We start from the raw sequence: 23,531 nt of genomic DNA, 5'->3' as shown, positions 1-23,531 counted from the left end.
GGCACCAGGCTATGAGTAAGGATACAAGATGAACTACAGCCGGTGACCTCCAGGAGCACAGTGCCTAGCAGGACACTACCCTTACGACCGCATCACAAGCACAGGTTGCCGAGCACGTGTTCATCTGCCTACAGCCTCATCAGATGAGTAGAGAAGGGCTTCTCTGTCCATTTAAAGGTGGACAATCTGAGACCTGGAGATACCACATCACATAGCAGGAGACAATGCTGGAGCTAGCCCCCAAACCCGGGGCATCTTCCTGGTGTTTCCCACAGCCTCAGATAACATTCCATGTAGTCTGACCCCAGGAAAGAGGAATAGCACTCGGTATCCAGGGGCCCTGAAGCAGACAGATGGCAGTGATCACAGGCCAGATAAAGGAAGGGCATTCATTCCTGCTCCCCACAGGACCCTCAGACTAAAGAGGACAGCCTTCAAGGACTCTAGAGAAGCAGGTGGGGCAGATGAGGGAACAAATGTATCCATTTTTCCTGCCTATGTCAGGCCGTTCACCTTCCTGTGCCATCACTATCCTCCACCAGGGTAGACAGTGATGAGGAGAACTCTGGCTGATGCTGGCTCTACTACTTGAATTTTTTTTTTTTTTTTTTTTTTTTTTTTTAGACAGAGTCTTGCTCTTGTTGCCTAGGCTGGAGTGCAGTGGTGTGATCTCAGCTCACTGCAACCTCTGCTCCTGGGTTCAAGTGATTCTCTTGCCCCAGCCGCCTGAGTAGCTGGGATTACAGGGGCCTGCCATCACACCTGGATAATTTTGGGATTTTTAGTGGAGATGGGGTTTCACCACGTTGGTCGGGCTGGTCCTGAACTCCTGACCTCAGATGATCCACCCGCCTTGGCCTCCCAAAGTGCTGGGATTACAGGCGTGAACCACCGTACCCAGCCACCACTTGGCGTCTTAGGCCAGAGTTTCCTCTTCAGTCCAATGCAAAGATCAAGTGGACTTGACCCTTAGTCCTAACACCCTGTGATTCCAGAACTAGGAAGTGAGCTACAATATATGAGGCATGAAAAGACAACACAAAGCCCCAGAAACCCAAAAGTCTTCTACGGGCCTCTGGGCTTTCACTCTGGCCACCCAACTGCCTCAATATTTTTGATCGAGTATAAAATAAAACAATTTCAGATGTTTCAGAAATATTATTGGCAGCAGAGGGAAAATAAGGCCAGAATGAAAACCACCCCCAAAATAAACCTCAGGACAAGCACACCTGCATGTTTGGGAGCACACCACAGGGTCAAAGGTGTTGTGCCAGGGCCCAGCAAAGAAGGAGCTGACAGCCTTCAGACACCGGAGCCAAATGTTCCTGCCTTCCTCTCTCCTGGCAAATGCTCACTCTCCCTTCCTCGTCTCCATCTTTGAGGCCTTCCCACATCACTCTAGACCCTGAATTTCTTGTCATCCTTTAATTCTCTTAATGAAACTTGGAAATTGCATGTTGTCTCTGTTTTCGAATTACCTCATATGTGTTAGCTCTCTTGCTGCCCACCCAGAGTCTCTTAGCATAGGCACATTACCTTTTTTTTTTTGAGACGGGGTCTCGCACTGTCGCCCGGGCTGGAGTGCAGTGGCGCCATCTCAGCTCACTGCAAGCTCCGCCTCCTGGGTTCACACCATTCTCCTGCCTCAACCTCCAGAGTAGCTGGGACTACAGACGCCCACCACCACACCCAGCTAATTTTTTGTATTTTTAGTAGAGATGGGATTTCACCGTGTTAGTCAGGATGGTCTCGGTCTCCTCACCTTGTGATCTGCCTGCCTTGGCCTCCCAAAGTGCTGGGATTACAGGCGTGAGCCACCGTGCCTGGCTCACATTACCTTTGTTTTATAATCCTCTACAGAGCTCGATAGAAAGTAGACATCATTAGTGTCTGCTGGTTGATTTACAAGTCATTCTATAGACCTGGAGAACACTGCACGGTATATATAATAAAAGCTATTCTTTGTTTTGTGCCTATTTATATTCCTATATTCATTTAATTTTTATAACCGCCCTAATTGTCAGATGACAAAACTCAAGTCAGCTCACAGAGGTTAAAACCCACGCCCAAGAACACCCAGCCAGTAAGTGAACGGGATGGAACTGAACCCAAGTTTAACACCAAAGACCACATCCTGCCTGGCTGCCTCCTCCTGCCAGAAACCTGAATGAGACCTACTATACATCAGAAATCCTCATCTCTGAAAACAAGAAAGGTAAACAGCATTCTCAACTATAAAAGCCCCAAGTTGCAGGTGTTTGGTTCCCCCAGAGATTATGAGAAATAACCCATAAGGTCCTGGATTAACAAATTAGCATCAGATCTGAGCTCCCAGAGCCAGGGGAAAAAATCAAGAAGCAGGTCTGAAAGAAAAGGAAATCCTCTCCTCATCCCTTTTCTTTTGTCTCCAAAGGGGCTTTCTGTCTCCAGAGGGCTCTGCACTGAGGACCCAGGAAAGGAGAGGAGCGGAGGGTGGAAGGGGGGCAAGGAAGTACCAACAGAGGGGGGGATGGGGACAACGTGGAAAATCTGAGAAGCCGGATCTACACAAAAATTTCCACAGTTCCCTAGTGGGGTGCCCATTCACCCTCAGACACTGAAGTACAGTGAGCAGGAGGGCAGGGAAAAGAAGGTGGTGGGAGCATCTGGAAACACAGCCTTACCTTCCAGCTCATGAGGCAGCAACTTTTGCTGGCTCTCCTCCTGCCCCAGCAGACTGGGCTGGCTGTCATAGTAAATGTCATGGGGGCTGCAGCCCTCACACACCAGGTGCATGCTACAAGGAGGAGGGATGCACCTGCTGGCCTGCAGTGCAAATACGGAGGTCCACCCACCTTGAGTTTGTGAGGGGAATGCATTTGCTCAACCTGTTGGCATCAAACGAATGGAAAAGTGTGCAGCCAAAACTCAAGAAAGAATAAAGAGAATCCATCTGCAGAACGGCACAGGTGGGAGAGGGGTGTGGCTTGTATGGGCACTGCTGCCCCCGACAGCCACATCTGCCTGCTTGTAAGGCAGGAGGCTGGGGGAGCACAGGGAAGAGACAGAAGTCACATGGCATGGGAGCTCATCACAGTGACATCGCTCTGTCCCACTCTGGCTCACTGCTGGGTGGTTCCTTGATTCTGAGCACTCAGGCCTCCCAGTAGACCCCGCTCAGGCCTGAGCATCCACATGGACATTTTCCATGCAAATGGCCCTGCCTCATGTTCCTCTGCATACACCGTCTGTTGGCCAAGTTGAGCGAGGACGTTGTCTTTTGTTGGGAAAGGATACTTTTTAAGTGCTGTTTCTAAATTTTACTACATTTGCTGAAAAGACAAGACAGGAAGCTTTTAAGAATGAACAATCTCCCACCCTGTGTGGGTTGGTTTGAGCTGTGAGAGGTGCAGCTGGGCTTCCAAGTAGGCTTATATTTCCAGACTCCCAAGAAGTATTGTTCTCAGAAAGATACTAAGACTCCCCATACTCATGGGACACTGTACCCAAATCCCCAAGCAAGGCTGCATTCTGAAACCCCCACCCCACCTTATGAACTTCCTAAAAGACAGACAAGCCAACTAGTTGTGTTTCAAACTCTAGGCTCATCTTATATTTTGAGGATAAAAGCAAGGGGTCATTCTCAAAGACACTGAGTACATGGTGACCCCAGTGCATTCACAATCTATGCCTCTGAGGCCCTAGCCAGAGACCCAGAATCTTTCCCCACCCTTGGAACTCAAAGGCCTCTCCCCTCTGCACCATCTGGGTCACCTCCTTCTCTGACAAGCCTTCTCAGCAGATTCCACCCCAACACCTGCCAGCCAGGAGCCCCTACTCTGCAGTGACTGTAGCTGTCTGTCTACCATGTTGAGGCAGCAGGTGGGGCCTCCTGGCCTTACCAGTTAGACTAGGAATGTTCAAGGCCTAGTCTGCTCTGTATATGTTCTCTAAGATCTGGCCCCTGGGGAAGCAGCCCCTGATGAATGGGTGAGCAAACCTCACACAAACAGCAACTACTCCGGCTGGGTGCAGTGGCTCATGCCTGTAACCCAGCACTTTGGGAGGCAGAGGTGGGCGATCACTTGAGCCCATTAGACTAGTCTGGACAACATGGTGGGACCCTGTCTCTACAAAAAATCCAAAAAACTAGCCAGGTGTGGTGGCACACACCTGTAGTCCCTGCTACTCAGGAGGCTGAGGTGGAGGATTCCTTGAGCCTGGTAGGTCAAGGCTGCAGTGAACCGAGATCATGCCACTGTACTCCAGCCTGGGCAACGGAGCCAGACCCTGTCTCAAAATAAAAAATAAAAATAAAAATAAGACAAGGAAACATCTACAAGGCTGCAGCTACCCTTCTCCTCAGCTAGCCAGTTATTACACAAAAGAAACTGAACATGGGAGATAAACCAGCATAAATGCTTCCCCACAGTGGAGTGGTTCTCCAAGCTCATGCTTAGCTGCATATGAGGTCCAGCATCCTTTGTATCATCAGTGAACAATGGGATAGACCTGTACATCTTGGCAAAAAAGCTCTTGTGCATGTCCCCAGAGTACCCACTACCCAATCCAACATCCAGAGTCCAACCACTCCAGACCCAGGACCAACTGCTCAGGTTCCTCCCAGACTCAAGGCTCGTGCCTCATTCTGGGCAGGAAGGAAAATTCCATGCTGCCCTAGAGCACTGTGGTGCCAGCAGCATCATCCTCCACAGTCCCACAGTGTGCAGGCGGGGAAGAGACTAAGAGAATCACAGAAGAGAGAAGGTCAAGAATTTAAGAGAAAAGAAAACAGATAGTTCTATTAGAACCCTAAATGCCTTGTAGGAACCTAATAAAGTCACCAGATGCACCTACACTTTTCCCAGAGACTTGCATTGTTGATTCCTGATTCTTTGAATTGTGGGTGGGGTTCCCTAAATGGGCCTTCTAAGCCCACCATCTGGAAATAATTTATTGATAAGTGCATTTTGACAAAAAGGATTCCATTCAGGTGGAGAAGAACACAGCCTCTCTTGGAAGGGGGATGCAGCTCCAGGGCAGGCTCTCAAAGGCTGTGGGGTGGGAGGGTCATTGCATATACTCTGGTCTTTACACCTGGGGAGAGGAGGGATGGTAAAAACCAAGGGCCTGAGGTCTGGCATCACGCCCACTGCCCAGGTGTTTCCCTACACCCACTTAGCTCCCTGAATCACAACAGCTAATTTTACTCCCTCTAGACTCTAGTAGAGCTGGGTCTTCTCCTTCTGGCTATGAAATAGAAAGTGCCCCACACCCCAACACACACCACAATCTAAAAAAAATCCTAGAAACCATTTCCCCATTAGCCCATCTTCTCATCTGCAATGCCACTCCTAGAAATTCAGTCTTTTGGGTCTTGAAGGGTTTTTTAGTTCCGTAAGTTCCAGGAAGGGGTCTACCTCAACTATTGACAGCTCATATCTCCTGAGAAGTTTATCCAAAACTTTCCAACCGCAATCATCGGCGAACAAGGTCCCTCAACAGTGGGACCCCAGTTAACGCGAAGGAGGCAGAGCGAGGCAAGGAGCTTAAGTGAGGAGTATGGAGTAGGAACAAGTCTGCAAAGCCCGCGCCCCAGCTTCGCCTGGGATGGCCAGGTCTGGCCCTCGCGGGCCGCCTTCCCCGCCCTACCTTCCCGGAATCACATTTGGGCTGGAAGGACCTTCACGTGGCACCCTCTTCCCAGAGGCCGTCACCGAGTCCTCTAGCGAGGGTCTGGGAGCTGGGAGAAGGGTCCGCTTCTCCTCCGCCCCTCAAATCAAAGGCACCCCCTTCGGATGATTCCTAGAGAGGCAACCGCATCACTGTCCCCAAGCACTTCATCTCCCCAAAAGAAAACTCGTGCAGCCTGGCGTCACTGGGGTCGTCTCCTTACGCCCCCGACTCCTCGCCGCACCCCGGGGCCCCTCTCCACCAGGGGAGTCGGGGGGCACAGACGGTGGGGGTCCCAGCCCCCACCCAGAACTCCCACCCTCGGAGCCTTGACTTCCAGGGCCCGCGCCTGGACAAAAGCGTGCGGCGGGCTCACTCACCCGCGCGGCGAAGGCGGCCCGGGAGCCAGGGCACCGGCGCTTGGCGGGGCGCCCCGGCCGCAGGCGCACAGCGCGGGCTCCCAGCTAGCTCAGCGCCCTGCTGCCGACCTGGCGGCGCGAGGAGCCCGCGAGGCGCGTCCGGGACTGGGCAGGGCGGGGCGGGGGTGAGCGAACAGGCGACAGAGAGAGCAAGTGGGAGAGCGGAGAGCGGACGCGCGCTGGGGAGAGCGAGTGAGGGAGCGGCGCTACCGGGTCAGGACTCAAACCACCGGCTCCAGCCCCCATGCGCTGATTTGCATGACATTTGCATAGCGCTCGAGGAGTGGACCTGCTGCCCTTCCCGCCACGCCCACCCGCCTTCTGCCTCGGAGTCGGGAGCGGAGAATCCGCAGCCAAACCTAGCGCCAGACCCGGGGGCCCCCTCGCACTTACCCTGCACCGCGCCAGTTACTCCTCGCACGCGGCGGTCAGCGGGCTGGTACTGTCTTGGTGCGTGTCTTAGTGCCAGACTGGGAGACCTAGGCCTTAGGCCGGCGGCTGATGCTAGCTTTGTGAGCGTCCATGGGACACTGGCTGTCTCTGGGCCTCAGTTTTCTAATCTGTAAAATGAAGATGTCAGCGGAACCATGGGGCTAAAGTTTTAGTGCTGGAAGGTTGTCTATGTAGTTTTTTTTTAGACATCCTCCAGTGGTGCAACTCAGCCCCACGCTTCCTCTGACATACTCCGTTTGTGTGTGTTAAGAATCTCTCATTGGTTTGGAAGATACTTACAAAGTTCTTTAAATTACAAAAAGGGGGAGGGAGGAGGTGTTTCTGGTTTTGGCTTGCTTTATATTTAGTTTGCACCCAATATGAAATATTTTATAGCTTCTGATCTCTTCACTTGGACCTTCTTTTGTTTTTTTTAAAAAAACTGTTTACTGCAGGTTGAGTGTTTTTTCAAATTTTTTTAATTGTAAAATAAAACATAAATACAGAAAACCATAAAAAAACAAATCTATAAACTAGTAAATTATTATAAAGGGAACATCCTTGTAATCACCACCTGGATCAAGAAATAGAACTCTGCCAGCCACCCCAGAAGCCTCTCCATGTGCCCTACCTCAATGACAACCCCCTTTCTCCCTCCTCCCAAAAGTAACCACTAACCTGACTTTCATGCAGTCACTTGTGTTGCTTTTGTTTTTCTTGGTATCTTCCAAGGGTGCACCTTACCCCTCCCCCTACTCTTTTTTTTTTTTTTAACTTTATTTGCCTTGTAAGTCTTTTCCTTACAATTATTTGTTAAATAACTTAAGCCCTTGATCTGTGAGGTTTTCCAGAGTCTGGGGGTTGCACATTCATGAGGTAATTCAGCATGTTTCTCTGTCCTCTATATTGACAGCAAGTTGGCAGCTGATCCAGGGTCTTCCTCAGACTGATGTCTTTTGTAAGGGTATAGATGGTTGTGTGTTCTTTTCATCAAAAGGTACATGATCATGATGTCTGGTGTTTGCTGTTTTTTGAGGTTAGCAGCTGTCCATGCTCAATTCCTAGATTCATTAATTAATTAGTTTGCAAAATCATGACATTCTAATAATTTTGTTTTCATTTATTAGTTCAATAAGTGGTTAAGGAGATGCTACCTCTCATCTACTATTTGATTACCCTGAGGTAGGAAAGGCACGATGAATACCTGCTTTTTAAAAAAAAATGTACCCAGTTTTCAAGATAATGAATTGATTCTCTGTCATTCTTAGATTTCTTTAATATCATTATAAATTCATGCATTTAAATATATTTGATAGGTTTCCATCTACTAAATTAGAGCTCAAATTGTCCCATCTTTGGCCAGTAGGAGCTTCTTCTTCAATATGGCTCCTGGCTCCTTTTGATAAGATTCTAGTAGTCTTTTTTTTTTTTTCTCTCTCTCTCTCTAGTGAGAGACCCTAGAAGTCTTTGATAGCTTCCTTGCTATCTGATATGACAAGATGTTCCAGGCACATCTGTACATTTGCTGCCTCAAACCTGGAATCAGCCATTTCTCCAAGAAGCTCTAGTATTTTTGTTTTTTGTTTATTAGTCATATTTATGTGTTCTTGTGTTCCTTATAGGTCAATCTTTATTTCTCAAATCCTTTTTAAAATGTTTAATTCTAAAAAAAATAAAAAAATAAAATAAAATGTTTAATTCTTCTGTGAGTTCTGTTCCAATTTCTGAGTTTCTCTAATTCTGATGTATGTTGTTCTTTCATGTTTTATGTCACTCAGTGTGTATTAGCTTTTCTAGGACATTATAGCTTTAATTTTTTTTGAGAATATCTTGCTGGAGGTTATTATGATCTTTATTCACTTCGTTGTAGTAACTTTACATGAGAGTTGACCTTAGTATTTTTTTTGTTGATCATTTTTACATGAATTTTGTTTTCTTGAACTTTTAAAAGGAGATTGGTCCAGACAGTTTTTCAAACTTCACAAAGCTTTCCCCTTTGTTGTTTCTGAGTAGTGTCTAAAAATATATATGGTGGCTGGACTTCTGAGATTTCCTGGCTCTGTTTCCCTTACTCACTTTTATCTGGCTCTTCTTTTTCTTTCAACTTGTATTAGTCAGTTTTCACACTGCTATAAAGAGCTACCTGAAACTGGGTAATTTATGAAGAAAAGAGATTTAATTGACTGACAGTTCCTCAGGCTTAACAGGAAGGATGACTATGGGGCCTCAGGAAACTTACAATCATAGCAGAAGGTGAAGGGGAACCAAGCGCTTTCTTCATATAGTGGCAGGAGAGAGAGAGTGCAGGGGGAAGTGCCATACACTTTTAAACTATCAGATCTTGTGAGAACTCACTCACTATCATGAGAACAGCAAGGGGGAAATCCACCCCCATGATCCATGATTTAATCACTTCTCACCAGGCCCCTCCTCCAATTCAACATGAGATTTGGGTGGGGACACAAATCTAAATCATATAATTCCACCCCGGCCCCTCTCAAATTTCGTGTCCTGCTCACATTGCAAAATACAATTATCCATTCTCAACAGTCTCCCAATCTTAACTCATTTCAACATTAACTCAAAAATCCACAGTCCAAAGTCTCATCTGAGACAAATAAATCCCTTCTGCCTATGAACCTGTAAAATCAAAAACAACTTAGTTACTTCCAAGATGCAATGGGGATATAGGCATTGGGTAAATGCTCCCATTCCAAAAGGGAGAAATTGCGGCCAAGTGCGGTGGCTTATGCCTGAAATCCCAACAATTTGGGAGGCCAAGGCAGGTGGATTACTTGAGGTCAGGAGTTTAAGACCAGCCTGGGCAACATGGTGAAACCCTGTCTCTACTAAAAATATTTTTAAAATTAGTCTAGTGTGGTGGTGTGTGCCTGTAATCCCAGCTACTTGGAGGCTGAGGCAGGAGGATGACTTGAATTCAGGAGGCAGAGGCTGCAGTAAGCCAAGATTGTGATACTGCACTCCTGTCTGGGCAACAGAGGGAGACACAATCTCAAAAAAAAAGGGAGAAATTGACCAAAACAAAGGGGCTACAGGCCTCATGCAAATCCAAAACTCAGCAGGGAAGTCATTAAATCTTAAAGCTCTAAAATCATCTCTTTTGAATTCATGTCTCACATCCAGGTCATGCTGATGCAAGGATGTGCTTCCAAGTCCTTGGGCAGCTCCACCCCAGAGGGTCTGCAGGGTATAGCCCCTGTGGCTGCTTTCACAGGCTGGCATTGAGTGCCTGCAGCTTTTCCAGGTGCACTGTGCAAACTGTCAGTGGATCTACCATTCTGGGGTCTGAAGGATAGTGGCCCTCTTCTCACAGCTCCACTAGGCAGTGCCACAGTGGGGACTCTGTGTGGGGGCTCCAACTCCACATTTCCCCTCCACACTGCCCTAGTGGAGGTTCTCCATAAGGCCTCTGCCCCTGCAGCAGACTTCTGCCTGGACACCCAGGCATTTCCATACATCCTCTGAAATCTAGGTGGAGGTTCATGTATTAGTCCATTTTCAAGCTGCTGATGAAGACATACATGAGACTGGGAAGAAAAAGAGGTTTAATGGACTTACAATTTCACGTGGCTGAGGAGGCCTCACAATCATGGTGGAAGTCAAGGAGGAGCAAGTCACATCTTACATGAATGGCAGCAGGCAGAGGGAGGGCTTGTGCAGAGAAACTCCCGTTTTTAAAACCATCAGATCTTGTGAGACCCATTCACTATCATGAGAACAGCACAGGAAGGACCCAACCCCATGACTCAATCATCTCCCACCAGGTCCCTCCCACAACACATGGGAATTATGGGAGCTACAAGATGAGATTTGGGTGGGGACACAGAGCCAAACCATATTATTCTGTCCCGGCCTCTCCCAAATTTCATGTCCTCACATTTCAAAACCAATCATGCCTTCCCAATAGTCCACCAAAGTCTTAAATCGTTTCAGCATTAACTCAAAAGTCCACAGTCCAAAGTCTCATCTGAGACAAGGCAAGTCCCTTCCACCTATAAACCTGTAAAATCAAAAGCAAGTTAATTACTTCCTAGATACAATGAAAGTACAGGCATTGGGTAAATACAGCCATTCTAAATGGGAGAAATTGGCCAAAATAAAGGGGCTACAGGCCCTATGCAAATCTGAAATCCAGCAGGGCAGTCAAATCTTAAAGCTCCAAAATGACCTCCTTTGACTCCATGTTTCACATCCAGGTCACACTGATGCGAGAGGTGGGTTCTCATGGTCTTGGGCAGCTCTGCTGCTGTGGCTTTGCAGGATGTAGCCTTCCTCTTGGCTGCTTTCATGGGCTGGCATTGAGTGTCTGTGGTTTTCCAGGTGAATGGTGCAAGCTGTCAGTGGATCTACGATTCTGGGGTCTGGAGGACAGTGGCCCTCTTCTCACAGCTCCACTAGGCAGTGCCCCAGTAGGGACTCTGCTTCGGGGCTCTGACCTCACATTTCCCTCCTGCACTGCCCTAGCAGAGTTCTCCATGACTTCCCTGACCCTGCAGCAAACTTCTGCCTGGGCATCCAGGCATTTCCATACCTTCTCTGAAATCTAAGTGGAGGTTTCCAAACCTAAATTCTTGACTTCTGTGTACCTGCAGGCTCAACACCATGTGGAAGCTGCCAAGGCTTGGGGCTTGCACCCTCTGAAGACACAGCCCAAGCTCTATATTGGCCCCTTTTAGCCTCAGCTGGAGCAGCTGGGACACAGGGCACCTAATCCCCAGCCTGCACACAGCACAGGGATCCTGGGCCTGGTCCATGAAACCACTTTTTCCTCCTAGGCCTCCTGGCCTGTGATGGGAAGGGCTGCCACAAAGGTCTCAGACATGGCCTGGAGACATTTTCCCCATTGTCATGGGGATTAACATTCCGCTCCTGTTACTTATGCAAATTTCTGCAGCAGGCTTGAATTTCTCCTCAGAAAATGGGATTTTCTCTTCTATCGCATTGTCAGGCTGCAAATTTTCTGAACTTTTATGCTCTGCCTCCCTTATAAAACTGAATGCCTTTAACAGCACCTAAGTCACCTCTTGAATGCTTTGCTGCTTAGAAATTTCTTCTGCCAGATACCCTAAATCATCTATCTCAAGTTCAAAGTTCCACAAATCTCTAGGGCAGTGGTAAAATGCTGTCAGTCTCTTTGATAAAACATAACAAGAGTCACCTTTGCTCCAGTTCCCAACAAGTTCCTCATCTCCATCTGAGACCACCTCAGCCTGGATTTCATTGTCCATGTTATTATCAGCATTTTTGTCAAAGCCATTCAACAAGTTTCTAGGGAGTTCCAAACTTTCCCACATTTTCCTGTCTTCTTCTGAGCCCTCCAAACTGTTCCAACCTCTGCCTGTTACCCAGTTCCAAAGTTGCTTCCACATTTTCAGGTATCTTTTCAGCAGCACCACACTCTACTGTTACCAATTTACTGTATTAGTCCATTTTCACAATGCTAATAAAAACATACCGAAGACTGGGAAGAAACAGAGGTTTTAATGGACTTACAGTTACTCATGGCTGGGGAGGCCTCAAAATCATGGTGGAAGGCAAAGAGGAGCAAATCACATCTTACATGGATGGCAGCAGGCAAAGAGAGAGCTTGTGCAGAAAAACTCCCATTTTTAAAACCATCAGCTCTTGTGAGACCCACTAACTATCATGAGAAAAGCACAGGAAAGACCCACCCCCATGATTCGGTCATCTCCCACTGGGTCCCTCCCACAACATATGAGAATTATGGAAGCTATAAGATGAGATTTGGGTGAGGACATAGAGCGAAACCATATCAGTTCCCAAAAACTCAACTCTTGCTTTCTGTTCACCCCCAGGCCCAACACCACATGGAAGCTGCCAAGGCTTGGGGGTTGCACCCTCTGAAGCAATGGTCTGAGCTGTATCTTGGCCCCTTTTAGTCACAGCTGAAGCTGGGACGCAGGGTGCCATGTCCTGAGGCTGCACAGAGCAGCTGGCCCTAGGTCTGGCCCATGAAACATTTTCCCCTCCTAGGCCTCCAGGCCTGTGATAGGAGGGGCTACAGTGAAGGTCTCTGAAATGCCCTGGAGACATTTTCTCCATTGTCTTGAATAGTAATATTTGGCTCCACTTATGCAAATTTCTGCAGCCAGCTTGACTTTCTGTCCAGAAAATGGGTTTTTCTTTACTACCATATGGTCAGGCTGCAAATTTGCTAAACTTTCACAAGAACAGCACAGGGGAAATCCACCCCCATGATCCAATCACCTTCCACCAGCCCCCTCCTCCAATTTGACATGAGATTTGGGTGGGGACACAAATTCAAACCATTTCACAACTCTTCCCTGTCATGTTAATTTTTTCACTTTTTTATTGTAGCAAAATATACATAACCCCAAATTTATCATTGTAACCTTTTTTTTTTTTTTTTTTTGAGACAGAGTCTTGCTCTGTTGCCCAGGCTGGAGTGCAATGGTGCCATCTCAGCTGATTGTAACCTCTGCCTCCCAGTTTCAAGTGATTCTCCTGCCTCAGCCTCCCGAGTAGCTGGGACTACAGGTGTGTGACACAACACCTGGCTAATTTTTTGTATTTTTAGTAGAGATGGGGTTTCACCATGTTAGCCAGGATGGTCTCAATCACCTGACCTTGTGATCCACCCACCTTGGCCTCCCAAAGACCTGGTATTACAGGTGTGAGCCACTGTGCCCAGCCAATTTGAACCATTTTTAAAGTATACAATTTAGTATCATTAAGTACATTCACCATATTGTGTAACTATCTATTTCCAGACCTTTGTCATAATCCCAAACAGAAACTTTGTACACATTAAGCAATATCTCCCATTTCCTCTTCCTTCCAACACCTGGTAACTTTTATTCTACTTTCTGTCTCTATCATTTTGCCTATTCTAGGCACCCTATATAAGTGTAATCATATAATATATGTCCTTTTGTGTCTGTCTTATTTCATTCAGCATAATGTTTTCAAGGTTTATCCAGGTAGAATATATCAACATTTCATTTTTTTATAGCTGAGTAATATTCATATCTAGCATTATTTTGTTTATCCATTCTTTTTTTTTTTGAGACGGAGTCTCGCTCTTTCACCCAGGTTGGAGTGCAGTGGCGCGATCTCGGCTCACTGCAGGCTCTGCCCCCCAGGGTTCACGCCATTCTCCTGCCTCAGCCTCCCGCGTAGCTGGGACTACAGGCGCCTGCCACCTCGCCCAGCTAATTTTTTGTATTTTTAGTGGAGACGGGGTTTCACCATGTTAGCCAGGATGGTCTCGATCTCCTGACCTCGTGATCCGCCCGCCTCAGCCTCCCAAAGTGCTGGGATTATAGGCGTGAGCCACCATGCCCGGCTGTATTTTGTTTATCCATTCTTCTGTTAATGGACATTTGGGTTGTTTTTACATTTTGGCTATTATGAATAATGCATAATATGAATATTGGCATATGAGTATTGTTTGAATGACCATTTTCAATTCTTTTAAAAATAAAACATACCTAGGAATGAAATTACTGAGTCATATAACGTCTATTTTTTAACTTTTTTGAGAAACCACTAAACTGTTTTGATGGCTGTACCATTTTACATTCTCACCAGCAATGCACAAGGGTTCCAGTTTTTCCACATTCTCATTAATATATATTATTTTCTATTTTTTGATAATAGTAAACTTAGCAGGTATAAAGTGGTATTCCATTGTAATTTTGATTTGCATTACCCTGATGACTAAAATTGTGGAGCATTGTTTTTGAGTATCTTCTTTGGAGAAATGTCTATTGAATTCCTTTTCCCATTTTAAAATTGGGTTGTTTTGTTATTAAATTTACATATTCTGACTATTAATCCTTTTCTAGATATATGATTAGCAAATACTTTCTCTCATTCTGTAGGTTGCTTTGTTGTCTATGTTATTGATGTCATACCGAAGAAACGATTGCTAAATCCAATATTTCATAAAAATTTTCCCTATGTTTTCTTCTAAGAGTTTTACAGTTTAGCTCTTAAATTTAGGTCTTTCATCCATCTTGAGTTAATGTTTGTATATGGTATAAGGTAAGGATCCAACTTTATTCTTCTGCATGTGGATATCCAGTTTTTCCACCACCATTTGTTGAAAAGACTGTTGTTTACCCATTGATTTCAAACCTCATTGAAAATAGGCTGACCATATAATGCAAGGGTTTATTTCTGGACTCTCCATTCCATTCCATTGGCCCATATGTCTGTCCTTATGCTAGTACCCCACTGTTTTGATTACTGTAGTTTTGTAGTAAGTTTTGAAATCAGGAAGTATGAAACCTTCAATTTTGTTGTTCTTTTTCAAGATTGTTTTAGCTATTGGGGGCTTTCTGAGGTTCCATATGGGTTTTAGAATGGGTTCCTTTTATTTCTGCAAAAACATTGGGATTTTAATAGGCATTGCATTGAATCTGTAGATCACTTTGGGTAATATTGTCATTATAACACTATTGTCTTCCAATGCATAAACACAGAATGTCTTTCATTTATTTATGTCTTCTTTAATTTCTTTTTAGCAATACTTTATAGTTTTCAGTGTACAAGTCTTTCACCTCCTTGGTTAAATTTATTCCTAAGTATTTTATCCTTTTTGATGCTACTGAAAACTGAATTGTTTTCTTAATTTCTTTTTCAGATTATTTATTGCTAACATACATAAATACAACTGATTTTTGCAAGTTGGTTTGTATCATTTCCTATTATGTACATTTTATTCCACTTCTAAAAATTTCTCCTTAGTTTGGAGTCTCGTTCTAAAAAGGAGCCCGAGCTGGTCAGTTTCAAGAGTTAATGGGGGCTAGATTGTACTAGCTCCCCTAAACTCTGGCTAGTGACTAGAGACAAAGAGGATCTGCACAAATACCTGAAGAAGACCATGGTCCAAACACACAAACCTAGCACATGATGTCTGGTGTGTCAAGACAAAATAAATTTCCTTCAGTGAGAAATTGTCTGTTTCCTTAGGCCTCTTGAAACAATGTAAGTTAGCCCCCACTGCCCCAAAGTGACATTAGTTGTAGAAAATCTTCCTTGGCTTGTTGGGGAGGGGGTGCCCGTTTATTTTTACTACCTTTGCAAAAAGTTTATTCTGCAAGCCTGGATCTCCCATCCGTCTATGCACATCCGCTGCACTTCCATCCTGTCTCTGGATCCCTTCTCTGGCTTGGCCCCCGTCACTGCTTGGTCCTTGTTTAAAAATAAATAAATAAATAAGCCAAAGGAGAAGGAAAGGGAAGGAAAAGACAGTAAGATGTCACAATTTATTAGTCTTACATGGGTGTTGAATAATATATTAGCTCACCTTAGCTCGTGAATGTACTAAATCTACCTAGATCAGCATTGGTGGGCTGAGGCTAAAAGCCTGCTGGTTCTCAAGTCTAGCTGCACAATGTACTTGCTTGCAGAGCTTTAAACAAAACAAAACAAAACAAAACAAAACAAAACATGTATGCCTGGGTCTTACCCCCAGAAATTGATTCAGTTAGTCTAGGATGAAGCCTGGGGAATAATTTTTTTGTTTTGTTTCCCCAGTAATTCTGATGTGGAACCAGAGTTAAGAACTACTGACGGCCTAGGTAAAACCCCCAGCAAACAAAACAATTTGCATATTAGACAACTGTGCTTCAGTTTGCTCTTCTGTTCTAAAGGCTAATTATTTGTTTAGAGATTACTCTCTTGTGGAGAAAAGGGAAAGCTTATACACTGTTGGTGGGAATGTAAATTGGTACAGCATTACAGAAAACAGTTTGGAGGCCCTTCAAAAAACTAAAAGTAGAATTACTATATGATCCAGCAGTTCCACTTCTGTGTATATATTCAAAAGAAATGAAATCACTATGTTGAAGAGATAGCTGCATTCCCATGCTCATTGCAGCATTATTCACAATAGCCAAGATACAGAATCAACCTGAGTGTACAACAGCAAATAAATGAATAAATAAAATGTGTTGCTACGGTTTGAATATCTGTCCTTTCCAAAACTCATGTTGAAATTTAACCGCCAATGTGGCAGTGTTGAGAGATGCGGTCTTTAAGAAGTGTTTGGGTCATGGATTAATAGACTAATGGGTTAATGGATTAATGGGTTATCATGAGAGTGGTGGCTTTATAAGAAGAGGACTAGCACGCTCAGCCCCCTTGCCATGCGATACCCCAGACTGCCCTGGGACTCTACTGAGACCTCACCAGCAAGAAGCCTTTCACCAGATGAGGCCCCTTAACCTTGGACTTCTCAGCTTCTACACTATAATAAATGAATACCTTTTATTTATAAATTACCCAGTTTTAGGTATTCTATTATAAGCAACAGAAACAGACTAAGACATGGTATATATAGACACGCAACAGAAAACTATTCAACCTCAAAAAGAAGAAAATCCTTCATTTGCAACAACATGGGTGAACCTAGAGGACATTATGTTACATGAAATAAGCCAGGCACAGAAAAACAAATATCACACGATCTCACTCACATGTAGAATCTTTAAAAGTTGAACTCAACAGAAGCAGATAGTAGAATGGTAGCTACTAGAGACTGGTGGGGGTGGGAGGGGGTTAAAATATTTTTTAAAAAAGATCAGTTCCTTGATCAGTAGTATTAACATATGAAAATACAGACATACCAAACTTTAAAATATGATTTGTAGATTTGTTCCTATAAATATTCACTGTACACTGATTTTCTGTACTTTAAATCCTGTTATCTTATGTATTATTCTTTAAATCTTATTATCTTATGTATTAACCAAAGGTTAACTTTTCCTGTTATATAAGGATAATACATAAGATAATAGCGATTTAACGTACAGAAAAGTCATGTGGGCAGGAGCAGGGAAAATGTATTACATCCCCAAGTACTAAGTCTTTACAATTGTTATCACTTTAGATCAGCACCCCAAAATTCTATAATTACTCCCCACCTCCCACCTGCATTTAAGAGGAGATAAAATCATACAGCTGGTAAGTGATGGCATTGGGATTTCAACCTGAGTCTCTCTTGTTACAAAGCCACTAATGAGAATGTAATTCCAAAATCTGAAAAAAGTTTAAATTAATATTTTAACCATAAAAATATAAATGTTAATTGCAAGAAAAAGGGAAAGAAAACAAACAGTATAGAAGGTAGAAAATAAAATGTATCTATCATCTTCCCCACAGCCACACCCTGTAATCCCCTAAGTAACTTTTATTGAGAATTTACTGGGCATCTTTCAGGAAAAGACTGTTTCGTTAGATCACTTATTATAATAATTCTAAAATTTAGTACAAAATATTATTTTAAAGTTCCTATGATTATTATTATTATGTTACAAATAAGTTTAAAATCCAAATTGATTATTTCAAGCTGCAGAACCCCAGATTCCAAGGAGGTGACTGAAGTTGATGAAGTGGGTGCTGGGGCCAGGACTCAGATCTCCCACCTCTTCCTTGTTCAGAGCAGTTCTGCTTTTCTGTAGTTCATGTACTGTGTTGGGCTTTTGTGTAAGACTTTGCAGAGCATTTAAATCTACAGTTTTAAAAAGTCTGAAAGAATAGAAATGACAACATAAACAAATATAAACTTGGGATTACATTCTATTATTTTACATTCTATCTGTCATCTTCCTTCATATTCTACTTTTATAAACCTATAGGTTCTCCGTTTGCTACCTTCAAGAGCCCTATACCTCCATTCTAAACACACTGTAGAGGTTTATCTTAGAAACAATAGGTGATCTGGGCAGAGGGGAGGGAAGGGATTTGAAAACCCAGCACAGCAAAGGCCACGTTTACAGACAAAATGAGCACATACAAATCATGGCTGAGAAATCTATCTACTGTATAAAGTAAACCTGGAGATATTTTATATGTAAGTCCTCTGATGTATACAAAGTCTATAAACTCAATTTCCTACATAATGAGCATCTATAGCCAGATGATATCATCTATGAAAAATCCCTTGTTTTGCAAAAGACAAAGAAAAAGGTAGAGGATAAGTTGTGCATTTCTACCTCAAATTGTGTGGAGGGACTATAGTTTAGTGTTAACATCTGAGTCACTGAAGCTTTGTTATTAACTAGCTATGTGGGCCGGGCACGGTGGCTCACGCTAGTAATCCCAGCACTTTGGGAGGCCGAGGCGGGCGGATCACGAGGTCAGGAGATCGAGACCACGGTGAAACCCCGTCTCTACTAAAAATACAAAAAAATTAGCCGGGCGTGGTGGCGGGCACCTGTAGTCCCAGCTACTCGGAGAGGCTGAGGCAGGAGAATAGCGTGAACCTGGGAGGCGGAGCTTTCAGTGAGCCGAGATTGTGCCACTGCACTCCAGCCTGGGCGACAGAGCAAGACTCCGTCTCAAAAAAAAAAAAAAAAAAAAACCAAACAACTAGCTATGTGACCTTGCACAAGTGACTTAATTTCTTCTGGAGCTGAATTTCCTAATTGTTAAAAAACAGATACAAATGAGATAAATAAACCCCATCCATTTCATAAGGTTGTTGTGAGGGTTGCACAAGAGGGCACATTGCAAAGCATATCAGCAGAGTGTTTGACACGGAATAATTGTTTCACAAATGGTGAGTACTTTTCTGTGGAGTACCAATTACTTAATCGTGCCATGCCAAACTCAGTTCTCTGGCCCCTGGTAGGCTAAAATTCTTTCCATTATTCTGCATTGCCTCTTTTTTGGTAACCTCTATCTGTGCAGTCTTCATTCAGTGCCAGGTTGGAGAGACTGTGAGCTGTGACCCATGGTCCCAGCCAAGGCAGACATGATGAGTGGCAGCTGGAGAGATGGTGCAATCCAAGGGAACCTATAGGTGAGTGGAGGATTGAGATGGTGGTTCGGATTATCTACACCTGATGAATCCTAAACAGGTGTGAAGTGAAAAACTTAAGTTTGAATCCAGCATTTGTGAATAACCCAGTACATTTTCTTTTTCTTTGAGACAGGGTCTTGCTCTGTCACCCAGACTAGAGTGCAGCGGCACAATCTTGGCTCACTGTAGCCTCCACCTCCTGGGTTCAAGCGATTCTCATGCCTCAGCCTCCTGAGTAGCTGGGATTACAGGTGCCTGCCACCATGCCCCGCTAATTTTTGTAGGTTGTTTTGTTTGTTTGTTTGTTTGTTTGTTTGGTAGAGATTGGGTTTCCTCATGTTGGTCAGGCTGGTCTCAAACTCCTGACCTCAAGTGATCTGCCCTCCTTGGCCTCCCAAAGTTCTGGGATTACAGGCCTGACCCATCATGCCGGGACAACAGTACATTTTCATCTAGTTTTTGCATTCATGTTTATAATTGTTTATTAATAAAGTCAGAAGTTATTTTAACAAGTAGTACTTGAGTAGAAGTATAAATGGAAAGAGCTTATTTATTAGCTTTTCTGACTTTAAGATGTTTATTGTTTAATCAGTTTAGCTTCTGAATTAAAAACTTATCAGAGGTTCTTAGTTCTGTTGTAGAAAGCATTCATCTGCTAGCTTAAATTGTCTTTGATAACTGCTGTTGGTATACGAGAACATGAACTAAGCCTTGAGTACTCCACCCTAGCTCTGCATGCTTCCTAACCCATCTCACGCCCTCACATGGTTTCAGATACCACCAATGATCCCCAAATGTAAATCTCTAGTCCATTTCTTCTGAGTACTCAGCTTTTGGACTTCTTCACCTGGAATTCATGTCCAATATTGCCCTCTTCCCCTCATCCCCAGGAAACCTGCCCAGCCTCCTGGCTCCCAGGTTAATGACACTGACACCCATCCAGCAGTCCTGGCCAGAAACCTGGGTCTTTCTGCATTCCCTTTGCCTCATCAGTTGCCCATGGGATTTCCTACCTATGCAGATGGCAAATTCCTCTCCTCCCCAGTTCTCACTACCACTTGCCTTACCTGCCCCTTAGGCTATTGTGGCAGCCTTCCAACTGGGCTTCCTGTCATCAGTCTTGTCCCTCTAATCCACACTGATAGAATGATTTTCTTCAACATAAATCTGTTAACGGGAGTCTCCTCTGTAAAAGTCTGTAGCTGACCAAACTCCTGATCTTTTTTTGGGTTCTTCTGTAGCTACTCATCGTAACGTCAACTCCAGCCATGGGAGCACCTCACTATTTTCTGAACATGCCATGGTAGTTCAGGAATCATTCTTCTTTTCCAAGCTTGAATGATCCCTTATCTGTGAAACTGACTGAACTTCACCAGTTTGATTAAGATGTCTCTCCTCTGTGCTCCAATAACATGTGCCTCATACTGAGTAATCCATTTGTGTATCCTCAAATAGACTGCAAGCCTTTGAGGACAAGGACTAGGTCTGGCTTTTTCTATATATCCAAGCAATAAATGGAGAGCTTGGCACAATGTGGGTTAATAAATACATTTATTGCATGACTTATCTGTGGAAATAAAAAGCTATTAATTGCAAAAACAAAACAAGCAAACAATATCATAACAATAAGGTGGAATTTTTAAGAAAGAAAGAAAACAGAAGAAATACTTTGGGAATTTTTTGCTCTGAATTATCCCAGCATGTTTTGTAATGGTCTCCCACACACCCATGTACCCACTGGAAAAACTGGCTAATTAAGTCAACAGCCCTCACATGAACAGAAGCCTGACATTAGGAGGCTGCCTAAAACAGCAACATTCCAGATTCCTTTTCTGAGTAGGTCTTCCAGGGCTCCTCTGGTCCTTCCCCCTATCTCTCAGCAAGACCATAACTGAACAGTCTTAGAAAGGCGTATATCCATTTTTCCTTCCTGGTAAAATGAGAGGGAGCCTTCAACTCACTTACGAATTCCAGCGACTGGACATTCTATCTGGAAAGTTCTTTCTTATGTTTACATAATAATTCGTGTTGCTAATAAAAATCTATTCAGATTAAGATAGTGCCAAAAGTTTTAAATACTTATACATTTAACAAGATCAACTCTAGGCTTATATTTTTTTTAATTGGGGAAAAACTATTAAAAGACACAAAATATTTGAGTAGATTTAAAGTCATATCATGTTCCTGGAAGAAAATACTTAATATAAAACTGTTAATTCTAGAAATGTTAATATATTAATTTAATGTAGTTCCAAGTAGAATTTCAACAGAGTTTTTATTGAAATTAGATAAAATGATTATAAAGTTTATATAAAAAAAGAGTACCAAAGATTAGCTAGTAAAACTATGAAAAATATAAGAAGACAGAGCAGGCCAGGCGCAGTGGCTCACGCCTGTAATTCCAGCACTTTGGGAGGCTGAGGCGGGCAGATGATGAGGTCAGAAGATCGAGACCATCCTGGCTAACACAGGTGAAGCCCTGTCTCTACTAAAAATACAAAAAAATTAGCCGGGCATGGAAGCAAGAGCCTGTAGTCCCAGCTACTTGGGAGGCTGAGGCAGGAGAATCCCTTGAACCCAGGAGGTGCAGGTTGTGGTGAGCTGAGATCATGCCATTGCACTCCAACCTGGGCAACAAGAGAGAAGCTCCATCTCAAAAATAAAAATAAAAATAAAAATAAAAAAAAGAAGACAGAGTATACAGGGGGGCTTATTAAGATATCAGTGATACTATAACACTTATAAATTCAATTCAATATGGCATTAGTAAGAATACAAAATATATTTCTGGAACAGAATAAATAATTAATGATTACATTGTAGTTATTATTTAAATGTATGTCAAAGTGGTAGTTCAATGAGAAAAAAGTTGAACTATTTTTTTTTTACTATGCAGACACAACTGGAAGAAAAGTGTTGAACTGCCATCTTACACTACATTAAAAAATAAATACAAATATATTAAGCATTTAAACGTAAAAAAAATTTTAAGTTGAGGAAAACTATCTAGGAGATTATATGTACACACTATGGTTTGAGGAGACTTTCCTTACCAAGAACTATAAAATAAAAGATAGGCATACTCAGCCATTTATAAATCACTTTTTTGGTATGGCAAATAGTACTATAAACAAAGTTAATAGCAGTCAATGTGTCTGAAAAAATGTTTGTGCTACTATATTCATACAAAGGATCACTTTCTATACAAAGCACCCTTAAAAACTGATAAGACGGCGACTAACAACTAACACAACTGATTAGAAAACTGTGCAAAGGATACAAACAACTTACTAATTAGTAGTATCAAAAGGCCCAACAAACATATGAATATGATTCAAGTTCACTAGAAATCAGAGAAATAAAAATAAAAGTAACAAAAAAATCACTCAACACCCGTCACACTGGCAAACATAATAACAGACATAGTAAAGCTTCCAAAGATCAAACATGGGACAATGTAAGTATCAATGAAAATCATAACTGCAATGGATTGAAACACATCAAAGAAGTTTAATCCATTACTTCATAATGATACTTAAAAAACCCAGTCATCATTAAAGGATGCTAAGGAACCAATTCATTATTTTGAAAACTGGTAAATAATGGGAAAGAATCAAGCACTTATGTTGCCTTATTTATATGAACTATACCATTGGGTAACCAAACAGCAGAGGTCAGAAAATTTTTCTCGATAGACAGTACACGTCATAAATGAAAAAGAGTAGATTTAGACTGTCACCATTTTGCAATCCTACTGAACTAATAGATCTGGGTACTGAGCATCAATGGTTGTTAACATCACAAAGAGGGAGACAACCAAACATTATGTGACTCCTGATCGAGAAACAGTCACTGCCTTTGAATTCTTCTTGCCATAAAAATCAAACCTGAATCTGATCAAGCTTTTAGATTCCATTAACAATTCACAGGCAATAAGGATGAGGAAAATCTTCCACCAAAACATAGAAATGCATCTTGCAAAATTCAGACTGTGAATTTGTGAAGCTTTACAGCACCAAAAACTTGGTTCCTTCAACAAATAAATTGTATGGAGGAAAAAGAATATGGCAGGGGAGACAATTTGTTAAAAGAGACATAAAAGACTAATCAATTGCAACTTGTGTACCTTTATTTGTGTACCTCAAATAAGATGTAAATACTAGCTATTTAATGAATAATTATTGTTAATTTTTTAGATATGATAATATTGTGCC

At 43.1% G+C, this 23,531-nt stretch overlaps 1 protein-coding gene across 2 annotated transcripts in view; it reads right to left on the bottom strand.

Moving 5' to 3' along the window:
- Positions 1 to 23,531, bottom strand: part of CCDC14 (coiled-coil domain containing 14) — a 122,189-nt gene that overhangs the window by 45,561 nt on the left and 53,097 nt on the right. The window contains exon 14 of one of the 2 annotated variants that reach the window (XM_058437417.1): positions 15,686 to 15,704. The exons of the other annotated variant lie outside the window; for it this stretch is intronic. The gene's annotated coding sequence lies outside the window, so the exon portion shown is untranslated. Of the gene's footprint in view, positions 1 to 15,685; positions 15,705 to 23,531 lie in introns of those variants that run through there. 2 annotated transcript variants of the gene reach the window in all.

Source organism: Hylobates moloch, unplaced genomic scaffold, assembly GCF_009828535.3.
Source record: "Hylobates moloch isolate HMO894 unplaced genomic scaffold, HMol_V3 SCAFFOLD_4, whole genome shotgun sequence".
NCBI classification, from domain to species: domain Eukaryota; kingdom Metazoa; phylum Chordata; class Mammalia; order Primates; family Hylobatidae; genus Hylobates; species Hylobates moloch.
This window is presented reverse-complemented; position numbering and strand designations above follow the sequence as displayed.